Source organism: Solea solea, chromosome 9, assembly GCF_958295425.1.
Source record: "Solea solea chromosome 9, fSolSol10.1, whole genome shotgun sequence".
NCBI classification, from domain to species: Eukaryota; Metazoa; Chordata; class Actinopteri; order Pleuronectiformes; family Soleidae; genus Solea; species Solea solea.
Genome location: NC_081142.1, coordinates 7,766,318 through 7,779,999, shown reverse-complemented (window position 1 = coordinate 7,779,999; position 13,682 = coordinate 7,766,318). Strand labels below are relative to the sequence as shown.

General features: G+C 39.2%; 1 protein-coding gene across 1 annotated transcript in view; it reads right to left on the bottom strand.

Moving 5' to 3' along the window:
* Nucleotides 1-13,682, bottom strand: part of agbl4 (AGBL carboxypeptidase 4) — a 266,168-nt gene that overhangs the window by 79,666 nt on the left and 172,820 nt on the right. The window lies entirely within an intron of this gene.

Here is a 13,682-nt window from a genome sequence, read left to right as displayed (position 1 = left end):
CTTTTTACTCTGTCTTTTCAGGCATCTTTGACAAAAGCCTCCAAGTTGATTATCTGCCCGGTCAGATTTCATCAGGTCTCTTTGGGCTTTTATATGTTTCCTGGTGTGTTTTTCTCATCTGCTGCTTGTGTCACAACAGACAGAATTAGGGCCAGCTAACAGACATGAAGTCTTTGTTATTGTAAGATAGCCAGGTGGTAATACAACAGGATGGATTTCTCTCAGTTGTTACTCTAATAGAGAACACCACAGTCAATAAATGACACTAAGAATTTTGTTCTGCTTGGGCTGCTGTAATTGAAAAGTAAGTGATGCAGGATTATATAGAGCCCCCTTTTCTCCTCTTTTATGAAACTTTTGTTTCATAGTTTCAGGCATTTATTTTGTTAGAATTAGGCCTTTTTTTAGCACCATCTTTGTATGACAGCTCCCTGAGTGTTTTAGGCTGTTTTCAATGGGTGTAAAGTTACATCTTTCAGCTGTACTGGTCATCTGGGAGTCTCACTCATTCATAGTGTCACATTTCTGAGGAGACTGAAGTTAAGTGACAAAAGTCCTCTTCGGTTCATGTTTTATGTTTTATGCTGTTCCTGCAGTGGCTAACCTTTGACCACGGATGCCATCACACCATCAGAGAGGAAGAAGAAGAGGAAACAGATAATGAAGATGCTTGAGCGGGCACATGTAGGGGTGAAATTGTTTTCTTGTGTACATTCTTTTAAATACACTAATGGCTCTTTGGTTTGACCTGGGTTTTGTTTGTCTGTTAATGCATGTCAATGCATATAGTGTGTGACCATCGGAATTGTTATACCTATCACAATGTACCTATAATTATTACAAAGTACAGCATTAAGATGAAAAGATGTGATGGATCGCTATTAATCAAAGCAATTTATGCCATTAGGTTTTATAATGACAGCCATATTTGCAACATAATTGGTATCCCAGTGGTTGATCTTTTTTTAGGATGAGTCATGGATATTCTGTGTATCTATGCACAGCTACTTTGGCAAATGCCACAAACTAACAAGAATGAGAATGAGTGACAAGATTTGAGCAGCTTCTGAAAAAGTCGAACAGGGGATTACTGTTAATCTAAGCTTCTGCTCAGCAGCTCTCTGTCCTCAAGGCTGGGCTTGTCAACACAAGGCTGCATGTTTCTTTCTGTCTTGTTGCTTCAGTGGAACACCACCACACTTAACATGAAGTCATTCAATACTGCCGTCAAGAGAAGTTAAAAAAAAAAGAAAGAAGCTTTAACTAGAGTTAATGGAGGTTCAGCAAAGATGGGAGTCTGCCTAGAAACATAATAAAAGTTTATATACTAATATACAGTATATACCCTCATGTGGAGGATGAAGCGGGAGAAGATGGATGGATACATATATAATGTATATATACATATATATGTATATGTATACACTTTATATACTGTATAATATAGTTTTCTATTTCTAAATGTGTCCATATTATGTGTGATACAAGTAAATATTTTACAGTTAAGTTTTAATGTCATGTGAGAATTTCCACTTTTTTTTTTTTACAAATCATAATATTTCTAAAAGCACAATCATCGACCCGTTTACAGACAAAAACTTCCTGACTAAATAGAATTTAGGCAGCTGCAGTTTTATACAGCACTTTACACAAAGTCAGCTTCTGTCAGAACTATTTCCAAGCTATATTCAAGAGTGTAGCTACAGAGGCAACTGGACTTGAGCAAGTCAGACCAGCTGCCTATATACAACCTAGAAGAAACAAAGCACAGTCACAGACAAAACCGTATTTCTAAGCTACAAAAGTTTGACAGCTTAAAGCATGGACTCCATTTTCATGGCTGTAATTATTCAACATGAATTTGCTGCACTGCACAGAAATTTCTGCCTCCACTAGGTCAGACTTTATGAATGACCACATTGGTGTCTAATACATAACAGGTGGGTAATTTTCTGTGTGAACTGTAAGGCTGATTGAACCCTGCTCCATCAAAGTCAGCTGATTAAATGTACTCTTCATCGTCTCAACTGATCTGATCTTATCGCCCATAAGAATCTGAACTCCTGTTTTGAAGCCGTATGATTGGCGATTTGGCCGGTGCCATGCTGAGGTTTTGTAACCAGAAATTCACAGACACCTATTTATACCTTAGTGCCTCAATTTACACTCAGCTCCATAAGGCCTTATTGATCATGCTGCAAAAAGGAAGCACACGGGTGTTGTAGTTGTGTTGACATTGTGATGAGTTTCTTAAGTATGTTGAACTCATGTTATCCCAGCATGACTAAAACCAACGTAAACCTGAGCAGAGGTCAAGCAAGCCAGATTAAGTGGAAACACCGTGTGCATGTAATAGTGGGAATGAATCTTAAGTAATGAATGACATTACACTCAGTTTTTGACTTCAGTTTCATTGCTGTGAGTTGTCGGTTTATCTCCAAGTGTAGTGCATATGTTTAAGCTCCATAAAGAATGAAACTAAAACTTTTTTTTAGTATAACTATAACTATAAGGATCCAGATAAAAAAAACTAAGATTTCCCCTCAGAGGCCTCTAAGAAACTATTTAAAGGAATGAGATATAGAATCAACAAATGTGTACAATTATGATACATTCAGCATGTTTTGCTTAGAAATTAATATTCATGTTTTTTGTTTTTTTTGATGAAACTCTTGGAATGTTATATTCTTATACTATTTACTGTTTCATGTCTAATGGAATGTGCAACAATTAGAAATACAAAGAAATAAAAAGACTATTTCTGTCTGGTTCACTAAAGTACAAGAATGGTGAAGGTCAGATGATGTGGATGAATTATCACCAGACAGAAACATTTTAAAATTATGTGATTATGTTCTCTCTTTCTATAATGTGATGCACGGAATTTATTTATTAAATTCAACAATTTCCCAAAATATTTTTTTCCGAAACACCTCTGATTTGTCTTAACGTATTGGCGTGTTAATTGTCTGATGATACAATAATTCATTCCCGCTGAAAAAAAAAAAAAAATCTAAGTAATTCAGTTCAGCTAGGTTTCATCTGAGAGGGCAGCTGATCAGGTAAAGACTGGAGTCAGGACAGAAGCCAGACATCATGTCCTGCCTATTAGCTCCACACTGCCAGGCTCATCTATCTTTATTGGTCATCCATTAGCCTGCATTAAAGGGAGACACGGGATAATGGCAGTAATGATGCTGATGATGGAATTATACTGTGGGTACACACGTCATCTTTGCAGCGCTGCGCATGGAATCATAAAGAGTTCCCACCAACAAACGAACAGATGCACACACACACAGGTTTGTGCAGTGATCCCTTAAAGGACTCTCATTTACTTCCATCCACTTTGACCATGGTCGGTAATGCTTAACCCTAACCTCAACCTAATCAATTAAAAATCTTTGCCCTGAACCATTTCCTCAGAAGTTTAGCAAGTTCTGCCTCATTAGAACTAGGTTTTGGTGTCTATGAGGACTACTGGTCCTTACAAGGTCAGTGTTTTGCCAGAAAAAGGTCATAAATAACGCACACAATGAGTTCAACCAACACCTTTGTGTGTCAGGTCAGTGTATATACGTGTGACATACACAGAAAGTGAATAACACGGAGAAATACAGGAGCTACTACATTCAATTTTGAGGTTGTTTAGCTGGAAATGTACTAAAGTGCTTGAGGGTGTGTGCATTAAGTTTAAAGCACGTAGAAAGACAATCTTTAGGCAGCACCTGTGAAGATCTGCAAGAATGGACAGATGCTGGTACAGGTGTGTGCGTGATGATGGTTGGCAGGGATGAGCACCAGGCTGTGCAGTAGCAAACACACACCAGACGCAGCAAAGTGATGATGCCAGGCATTAGACAGCGGGGACAGAGGGATCATTAAGGCAACTTTCTGGAAAGATGCTTTAAGATCAGGAAAGCACTGAGTAAAATGAAGATATGGGTGTCTGGCTCCAAGATGATGGATTCAGAGGCGTGAGCTTCATTTCCAGGCCAAGCGTTACAACAATCAATCACAACTGTTTACAGTCCAGGGTATTACCGTTTTCCTATTTGGGTTTGAGGCATCTCACCAGTCTTTCTCTTATTATGGCTCTTAATTAGCTCTGCATGAATTACTAATCAACCATGAAGAAGGCATTCACCAATTTAAAATGTGATAGCCCATGAAATGAACAGCACTGCCTCATGCAGGCACATAATGCTGAGGGGTCTGAGAAAGACAGGAGAAAGACAATAAGACATGCTCACACACACACACACACACGAAGGCAAGGCTTATTGTGAATAAATCCTTCATTAACTATTTAGAATGGTATCATTGCTGGCCCTGCCACCATGCTGTGTATACTCAGTGATGCACCCTGGAGTCATTGATCTTCTTCATAAGGAACATAATGACCACCAAAGAAATACTGATCATATTTCAGTACCAGTCAATTCAGTTCATTAGGTCCACTCTACCTCCTGCTGCAGACCTGTATTGATCTTTCCAGTGTCACCAGACTGTTATTCTCCACTAACTAGATAGGGAACTCACAAAACTGTAATTTATACAGTAGCAACAGCAAGTCGTGGAGTCTTCTAGGGGTGGAAATGGCCAGAGGCTTCACCATACAATATTACTGTGATACGTATGCCGCGATATGACACTATTTCTATATAGAAATATTGTGATATATTGCAATGTATTCTCTTTTTGAACTGTTTTATCCAATAATATGACCAACACAGCCACAGAAACCTGTTCCACCCGACAAACCTATAACTGTCAATGCAGTCTTGTCCATACAACATAATTAAATGTAAATACTGTACATGTGGATACAGGTATTTTGAACAATGCAACAAAATGCTGATAAAAGTCTGAGATTCTCATTAACTATTTAAAATACTTGGCATATCAATACAATATTGCCACACAATATATCGTGATATTGATTTTTGCTCCCACCCCGAGACTAGAACAAACAAAACAATGTATAAAAGACCAAAGAGCTGGCGTGGACTGTCTGTCTTTGTGCCTTTTCTGAGTGAGCATCAAATGTCAGACATGATACAAAAAAAACCTAAAAGTGCCAAGGGTGTCCTGTTTCAGAGGTTTCAGAGAGAATTTTTCTTCTGCCTCTAATACCCTTTCCACCATATCCTCTCTAATCTCCACTTATCTGCCAGCCAGGTGAGCTGCAGCACACGGCTGGCGGGCAGGCTTTGGTCTGTGGGAATACAGCTCATCTTAATGGTATTGCTCTCCCTTCTCCCTTCTCTTCCCTTTGCTTCTCTTGCCCTCTCCTCCAGGGCGGCTGTCAGACAGAGACAGGGGCAGCCAGAGAACTTCACATTGCTGTTGCTGACAGTAGGGAGCCTCTGGGATCCGACTGAAGACCACAGCAACCTGCCATGCAGAGGGGCTCCTAGTGCACAGCATTAGGTGGATAATAGCAGATAAAACCCAGGCCACCTAGCAGCTTGTTCCTCGCTAGGGGATGGAGGACCCCTTGGTGGTTGGATGTGGGGTCAGATGAGGAGGGGGCAAAGTGCTCTAACACCAGCCAGCCAGACACACGCACACACACAGAAGTCAAGGATAGGCAAGGTCACAGATATCAAATCCCTCCCCAGAATCATTCCTGCAGCTTACTGTATACTTGGCAGAGGTTAAGATTGATCTGGAGCTTAATACAGAGTGTTGGTGCAGCTGCTGCACTGAAAAAAAAATGCACAACCACATCTTATTATTTTTTCTTGCAACTCCAAAGTACAATCAAATGTTTTGTGGCACAGCTTGTCCTATGTATCTTCATTTTGTGCCATTTTTTTTTGTTCACATCCAGAATGCAAAAATGGAAACACATTTTCATCCATTTCAATTTATTCACCTTCAATCAAGTCCACTTATATTAGCCTAATTTCACATCCGCTTGCCACAGACTTGGGAAACTTCCACCTTCTCTTGAGCAGTGCTTCACGCAGCATGAAAATCAAATAACAGGATATTGAACATCTAACCCTCACAAAAAAATGTCAACTAGGACATCAACACATTTCTGATGATTCTTGCTGTAACTGTGGAGAACTACTGTATGTCACGTCGACACACAGGACCCAGTGAGAGCTGATGTGACAGAGGAGGACAGTCTGTCTCTTGTTTTATTTCTGTGAGGAAGAAAACAGTCAAGAGGAATCTGGCAACAGTTGCAACATGGCCTGTGACACACAGCGTGATGACATTTCACTTTGGTCCTGAGTTGCTGCCACTGAGACACAAGCACAGATGACTTTAAAGAAAATAACATTTTTCACTCTGTCACTTTTGGTGACTTTAGTGACTCAGTCCAAACACACTGACATGCACTTAAAAACATGTGTGTTTAATGTCGGCTCTAACTTTATGGATAATGCATACTAACGATTAAGGACAGAAAGACATGTAGGGTATAATGAACACAGCAACTCATTGTTTTTGAAGTCATTTACCTTGATGTTTATGGAGCAGGTAAACTTTGGGATGTCACCGATAATGTTCAAAGGAAGACACGGTCAACTTCCAATCAACATACAGAAAGAAATCAAATAGTCAAAAATTTAAAAAGGGAGCAAAATTAAATTAAATGGAATACTTTTAGCTCCATCTCCAAACCATTTCAAAGTACAAGTTTAAAAACATGTACCAAATAATAACCAATAATAAAAAAAGAAAATGAATGAGGAATTGCATCAACTATTAGGGGAAAAAAGGGAAAATTGTTTATATTTATAGGGCATTGCATTGCACTGCACACAGCAGTAATATTTGTATTAGTCATGTTTTGTAAAAGGGGCAGGAACTAATAAGTGAAAACGTATTCCTATTCCTTTTTCTAACACTTTAGGAGTGTTAGTGTTACTTTTTTGGTGTATTATATAGTTTCAAATATATGTGCTTTTATCTCAAATGTTCAAAATACAGAATTCATTCATAATTCAAGCTGTCTGGGATCGGTCGGTGTAAATCTATCCATATCATTTTTCAACAACAAAGGGCGGCACAAAGTCACACACTCGTGCACAGGACAGCAGGGCAGCATATGACCAGGAGAGTTTCCTGAGTTTTTCAAGGACTTGGGTTCAAGCATCTGCTGTGTTGAACTTTCCAGGAGCAGGGACGGAGCTGCTGGTCTGTTCAGCTTACGTTGATGGCTGATGTGCCTGTGGAAATAGAGCGATGCAGTGCTCTACCTGCACACACATGCTACACGTGTACAGTAGCTTTGACACACATTCTGAGAAAAGTCCCAGAATGACCTTGACTTTGTCTGCAAGGCATTTTTCATGGCAACATACAGAATGTATAGCTGCAATGCAGGTATACACAGTGTGCGGCTTGTGACCCGGAATATTCTATTTCAGCAAAGTGACAGATGGCGTTGTTTCCGATTCATCTTCACATTAAGGCCTTAAAATCAGTGATTAAGTATTGATATTGAAAGCATATATCACCCATTCAAGTAGCACCATTTAACCTCTAAAGTAAAAATGATGAAGTAGGGTTTTGAATAAAAGTGACATAAGGGTGTAGATTATACACATACACAACACTGCAATGACGTTATCCTTAAACATAACCAAAACCTGTTAATACCTAACCTTAACCTAACCACAGTTCAAATCTTAACCATTTACTTAACCAGTTTCTAGACGTTTTTGCCTCATTAGGACCAGGTTTTGGTCTCCATGAGGACTACATGGCAAGGTACTAAATAATACATAGATACACACACACACACACAATGGTTTTGTAAAACCAGGTGTTAATCCTGAAAAAGCCCGATAAAGTTATGTGGACCACCCAAAATGTCCTCACAAGGTCAAAATGCCCTCAAAAAGATTGTGGTCCACACAGCTTATTTAAGACATGTATACACACACACATGCACACGGGAAAAGACGGAGAGAAAGAGAGAGAGAGAGAGTCCAAAAAGTCAATCCTCCAGCCATAACACAGAGACAGGGAGGCATCAACCTCTATTATCTAGTCCCTATGCTGCTAACACAAAAGGCTCTCTGGAACAAAAATCCAATCAGTCCTCTCTAGGAGGATTTGCTCCACAGCAGTGCTCAGCAACACTGGTGGCTCTGCTGGTGACAAAGAAATAATCTCAGAGCCCACAGCCTGTTTAATGCCTTCGCCACATCGCCCTTTCAGAGAGAGGACAGGACAGACAGAGTCTACACTTCTGTTGTTATTTACTGTCTTCTGTGTTTAACACTCTACCCCCCCCCCCCCCTTTCTCTGAATGCAAAACATGAATCACATGGTTGCCTGTGTGTACAGTGCATGAAATTACGGTATTTGTGGCACGAGGAATATTTACTCTTAGCATTAGTGATATGGGCTGACAGATAAGAACCCTCAGGCAAATAGAGACAGGTTTTAAATAATTGTTTCATGACAAATATTTTCTTAATATTTTCATTATTCTTCTACCCAGTAATCCTCCATTTTCTGGCTTCTATCTCTCACGATCCTCCAATCTTTGTCTGGTAAATGATCACACTCATTCTTCATTCATTAGCATACTGCTGCTTATTTAGCCACGGTGCTACGAGAAGCCTTCAACAAAATCAACTGGAAAATATGCAATATGAGGTGGCAGCGCACCCTCCCTTCCATCCTTGACTTCATTATTGTTTTTTTGTGGGGTTTTTTTTTTGTTTGTTTTTTCAAATGGAGCATGGTCTGCCATAATGAAGAGGAAAGAGAGGGAAGAGAAGAAGAGGAAGAAGATAAAATATGCAAATTCACAGAGAAAGGATATAATAAGGGCCATAATAGGAAGAGTTGTTTTCACAGCTGCTCATTTACACATAAGCCTGATAGTATTGATATTAGTTTTTCATAAATAATGTTTTCTCTCTATTGGTGCTTATGTTCCACTCTCTGCAGCTCCACCTTGCAGTCACTGAGAGACATGTACAAGTGTATAAGGTCTGTGAGCAACACAGGAAGTTGTACACAGGTTGTCTCAACCTTTAGGTTTGGTAAACCATGAACAGAAATCAGCATAGACCTATTTTTTTGTGGGCGATTTCAATTTTAAACATCATTTTACACAAATCACACCCTATGTAGCTGATTCATCCACTCACACACACAGACACACACTTCTATATCACAGAATTCTGAGGAAATCAAAATGGAAGACAACACGGAAGTAGGAATATAATGAATAGCCACCAGGCTGGAAGTCTATGGGGAAACAATCCAATTGATTTATAATGTCACTAAACATTTTCCCAAGGAGTTCCTGGTCTCAGTTGCTCATTTCAGGTCGTCTTCAATGGCACACATTATGAGTGAACACCAGCGTGATTGACAGCTGTGAATTTCTGGTTGCAAAATCTAAACAGGCTTCAAAACAGGATTTCAGATTCTTATGGGTGATGTCACGACCAAGTGTTCCCCGCGTGTCTCTTAAACCATCCACAGACAGACAGAGTGGAAGAATTGGCAAGAAAAGCTCTCTCTTGCTTCAAGTAATAAAGACACAACAGGTGTTCTTGACTTAATAATTTAATGGTTTCTGTTTGCAGTCAGCATATTGCCGCCACTGGCTGTTTTCTTTCCAAAATTAATATAGGTGTCCTGGTGCAGTGTCACAAGTTCGAAATGAAAATAGAATTTAAACACTTTAGTGCATTTTTAAGGAAATGAAAAGAAAGTCATTTGCGCTTCAGAGAAAATCAGGGAACCGAAAGTTTGCAGAATGCGTGGCTATAAAAATCTGTAAATGAATGAGTAAATTATAAAACAAAGGCTTCTTGTGTTTCAGCTTAATTCAAAGGGGAACTGGTCCATCTGTTAAAGATCAGCTGATTAACGTCCGCAGGCAACAGGAAACAGAGTTAACTTTCATTTGCCTGCAAGGATTTAAAGGAAGGAAGAAAGATTAATAATCCGGCACAAACGTGTTTTTCAAAATAAAGAAGTAATGGTGCTAACGCAGAGTTTAAATAATGTTCCTGTATTTCATGATGCAAACATTTCATATTATTTAGAGGCAGGAGGCTGCACTTCACGAGTGCAATTTGCAAAACGGCCAAGTAGAATACATCATATTGAAAACAATAGCGCCACCACAACAAAGACATAAATACATGATACATCACTGTATTGTTTGGGCGGCTGCCCAGATACTTTCATCCACAGGAATGAAAGCTATTAAATAACCAAGAGAAGGCCAGACTGGTGCTTTGTATAAATTAGAGAAACCTTGGTTGACCCCACTTTCTCATCGCTGACAATTTATATTATTTTAAAGTAATCCCTGGTTTATTCTGGTGTTTATTGACATTTCTACAAATGCTGAGACACTAGATGCTGCTAGTTGGTATCACTGAATGCATCGCTGCATATAAACCGGGAGAACTAAAACTTCCTTTCAGTTTTGCAAGCAAAGGTTTTACTTTTTAAGTTTGGTTAGAAAACAACAAGGCTGTTGTTTATAACTAAGGCATTTATGGTAAAAGACCAAAAGACAAACATTTATTTTATTTACTAGTAACAATTTTTTTTGATCACATGACATGCTCCTAAATCAAGTGAGTATATCAAACTGTGAAAACCAGTAGTAGAAGTTTTGCCATTTTCCCAGTTTTGGTCAACAGTGTGTCTTAAGTCATTTAGCCTCTATATCATAGCTGATTCCAAACAAATAATGATAAATTTAAATTTGTTGGTGTAGTTTGATGTTGTTCCTGCGTCTATGTCTGCAATTTGCAAATTGCTCCAAAAATCCACAACAATATCATCATTTCACTGTAGGTTGTTTTCATGGAAAATATACAGCTAAAAACACAAATAAACTTGCATGCTGTAGAGACTGATATCTCCATTTGTAACAATGCAATTAGGAAATCACAAAGGTTACAATTTAGGATATACCTGATGCAGCGTATCTGACCCAGGGTTTATACTTTACTGTTAATGAAAGATCCTGAAATGTTCCCACACTTTGCACGTCTGCATGTTTGTACCTCTGTCAAATTGTGTAATCACCGGCATTAGGATTGGAATGACGTGACTCAAAGTTGGCCTTAAAAATGAACAAACTGTCAATGAGTTTAACTCATACCACATGTGCATGTGATGCTCAAGCATGTCTTGAATAAACCTGGCATAAAATACCTTTTTTCACAGCAGATATTGTTTGGGATGATGAATGATGTAAAATTAATCTTTCCATCAAAAAACATAGAGAAATAATTCACCATAACTTGATATTTATTGGTGGGCCACCTGCAATCGACTGGAGAGTCGCATGTGGCCCACAAATGTGAGACTTCTGCAATAAAGTGATAGTGAGAAATAATTACACTGTGGTCATTACAGCATTGATTAAACAAATCTAATGGTGGCTTAAGGCTTTTGCAAAGCACTGCACATGTTATCTGAATTAAATCATATCTTTAAAGTGTAACTAAACCCATTAACCACAGTTTCTGGTGAAAACCAGTGTATATGGGTATCTTGCTGATCAAGTGCAAATCAGTTTTAACTATAAAATTATACATGGTGTGATAAAAATAGGCATACCATAATTTTGCTTTCCTGGACCACACTTTATCCCAGACTCCTCCCCCTTTTATAAACGCAGAAGCTGTTGCTTTGACACTTTCTCTCTTGACTTGACAGTTGAAACTTGGCGTCAGATTTCACTACCTGATCACGCCTCCTGCACTGCTGCCCTCACTCCCTTCCCCTCTTTCTCACTCACAACCTAGTGGCACTGAGTTGGCATCAGACGATGGAATTTAGTTACCCTTTAATTTCCCGCCCTCACATTAAAATATAGAGAAATGTTTTGATGGGAATTCAAGTAATAATGCTTCACTCAGACATCCCCAAATCATTCAGCCCCTAATATCGAACAAATGTATCCATGTTGCACATTACATATACTTGTGTCTCAGTGGCATCACTGGATTGAAGGAATGATATGGCAGCCTTTGAATACAAACACCTGGCTGTGCAAAACCGTCTGACCTCAGAGATATACACAGTGGTTTTGTCTGGAGAGAGCAAAGCAGGAAACACAAAGAATAACTGCAGAAAATGATTCTCTAATGAAGAACATTTCTATTCTACGCTGACAGAAACAGCAGGGAAATGGAGATACAAAGGTAGAAGTGATAGAGTGAAGAAGAAGAAAGTGAGAGGAGAGATCTGAGAACTGCCTATTATCTCCATGCTGCTTCATTGCTTCAGATAACACACTAACACACACACGCTTGCACACGTCTGTGCACAAACGTAAAAAGTGTGTGCACACACTCACACACGACCGTGCCCTCAAATCTGCCCAGATCTCATGAATATGATTGACCTTTTTTTTTCCCACTGTAATGTTGAGAGCGTATAAAGGGGAAAGGAGAAACTAAACAGAGGCAAGAGAGTTAATTTAGAACAACACATTATTGGGTGCTGACTGCAGATATGGAAAAGGACAATCTAATCGATAAGCCAAAAGAATGACAATGGCCTCTCAAATCAATGTCTGCACCCCATTTTCTCACTGTGAAACAACAAAGCCTTCAGTGCAGGTGTTTTGTTGTTTCTGTTTTGTGTTCTTTGCCCGTGTGTGTGTGTATATACACCTGGCTATTGTTGTAGTGGAACAGTTGCCAGGACTAATCATTATTTAGTTGTGGCGGGGCTGGAAAGGTCAGCAGTCTGAAATGTCAGGCTGTGTTCAACAGCAGCCAGATGCAGCCATGTGCTGCTCAAGTGTCCAATTAAAGAAGGCCGAGTGAGGTTTGAGTGGGTCTGTGGGTGAGCGAGCGAGTGTGAATTTGTGTGCGTTTGTATGTGTGAAAGGAGTAATTTAAAGGTGCTGTATGTACGGGATGTATTATATTAAGTCTTCAAATGAGCGTGATGTGGCAGCAGAGATTCAGGAAACAAGTTCAATTGAAACACAGACTTCACAGGCAGTGTATTTATTTGTGGGCCAACACATTCTGTTTATGTTTCAGTTTGGAGTTTTGGTCTGTTGCACCACATAATAAAGCAGCTCATGCAGCAGCACTAGGACATACAGGTTGTATGTAATTTTCACTGTTTAAAAAAAAAAGAAGAAAGGTTTGGACACCCATGTTTTCAAACACCAAGATTAAAAACAGTGAGGCATTTGAAGACAAACATGATGATGCAGATACTTCTGCTTCTTACTGCTACTTCTTTCTCTCAACACATGCTTTTTGCAGTGCGTTACTGTCGGCTCGTGTTCTCTTATCATGTGTATCACACTTTCACTTTCAGTCTGCACCTGGTGAAAATGCATTAAACTGGTTCAACATTTGTATAATGTAATGTGGGTATAAGCGCTGTCCGTGTTTACGTGTTTCAGAAAGTTTGGACCCCATAGTCTCCAGTGTATTGAATTAAGATGGCAGTGAGCATTTTAAATGCTAAAAGTTGCTGTTGTTTTGCACATATTTTACATATATACATACCACTGTGTCTTTGTTTTCTTTCTCTAATGTGTGCATGCACGCCATATATTTATATCCGCAACAGTTTTACATGTATATATGCAGTAGGAGATAATCTGTATACTGGAGTTTTACTCAATTATAGGCGTGTGAATGTATAGTAAGTGTGGCCCACTCTGCAGAGCGGCTAATGAATGCCATTAGAAA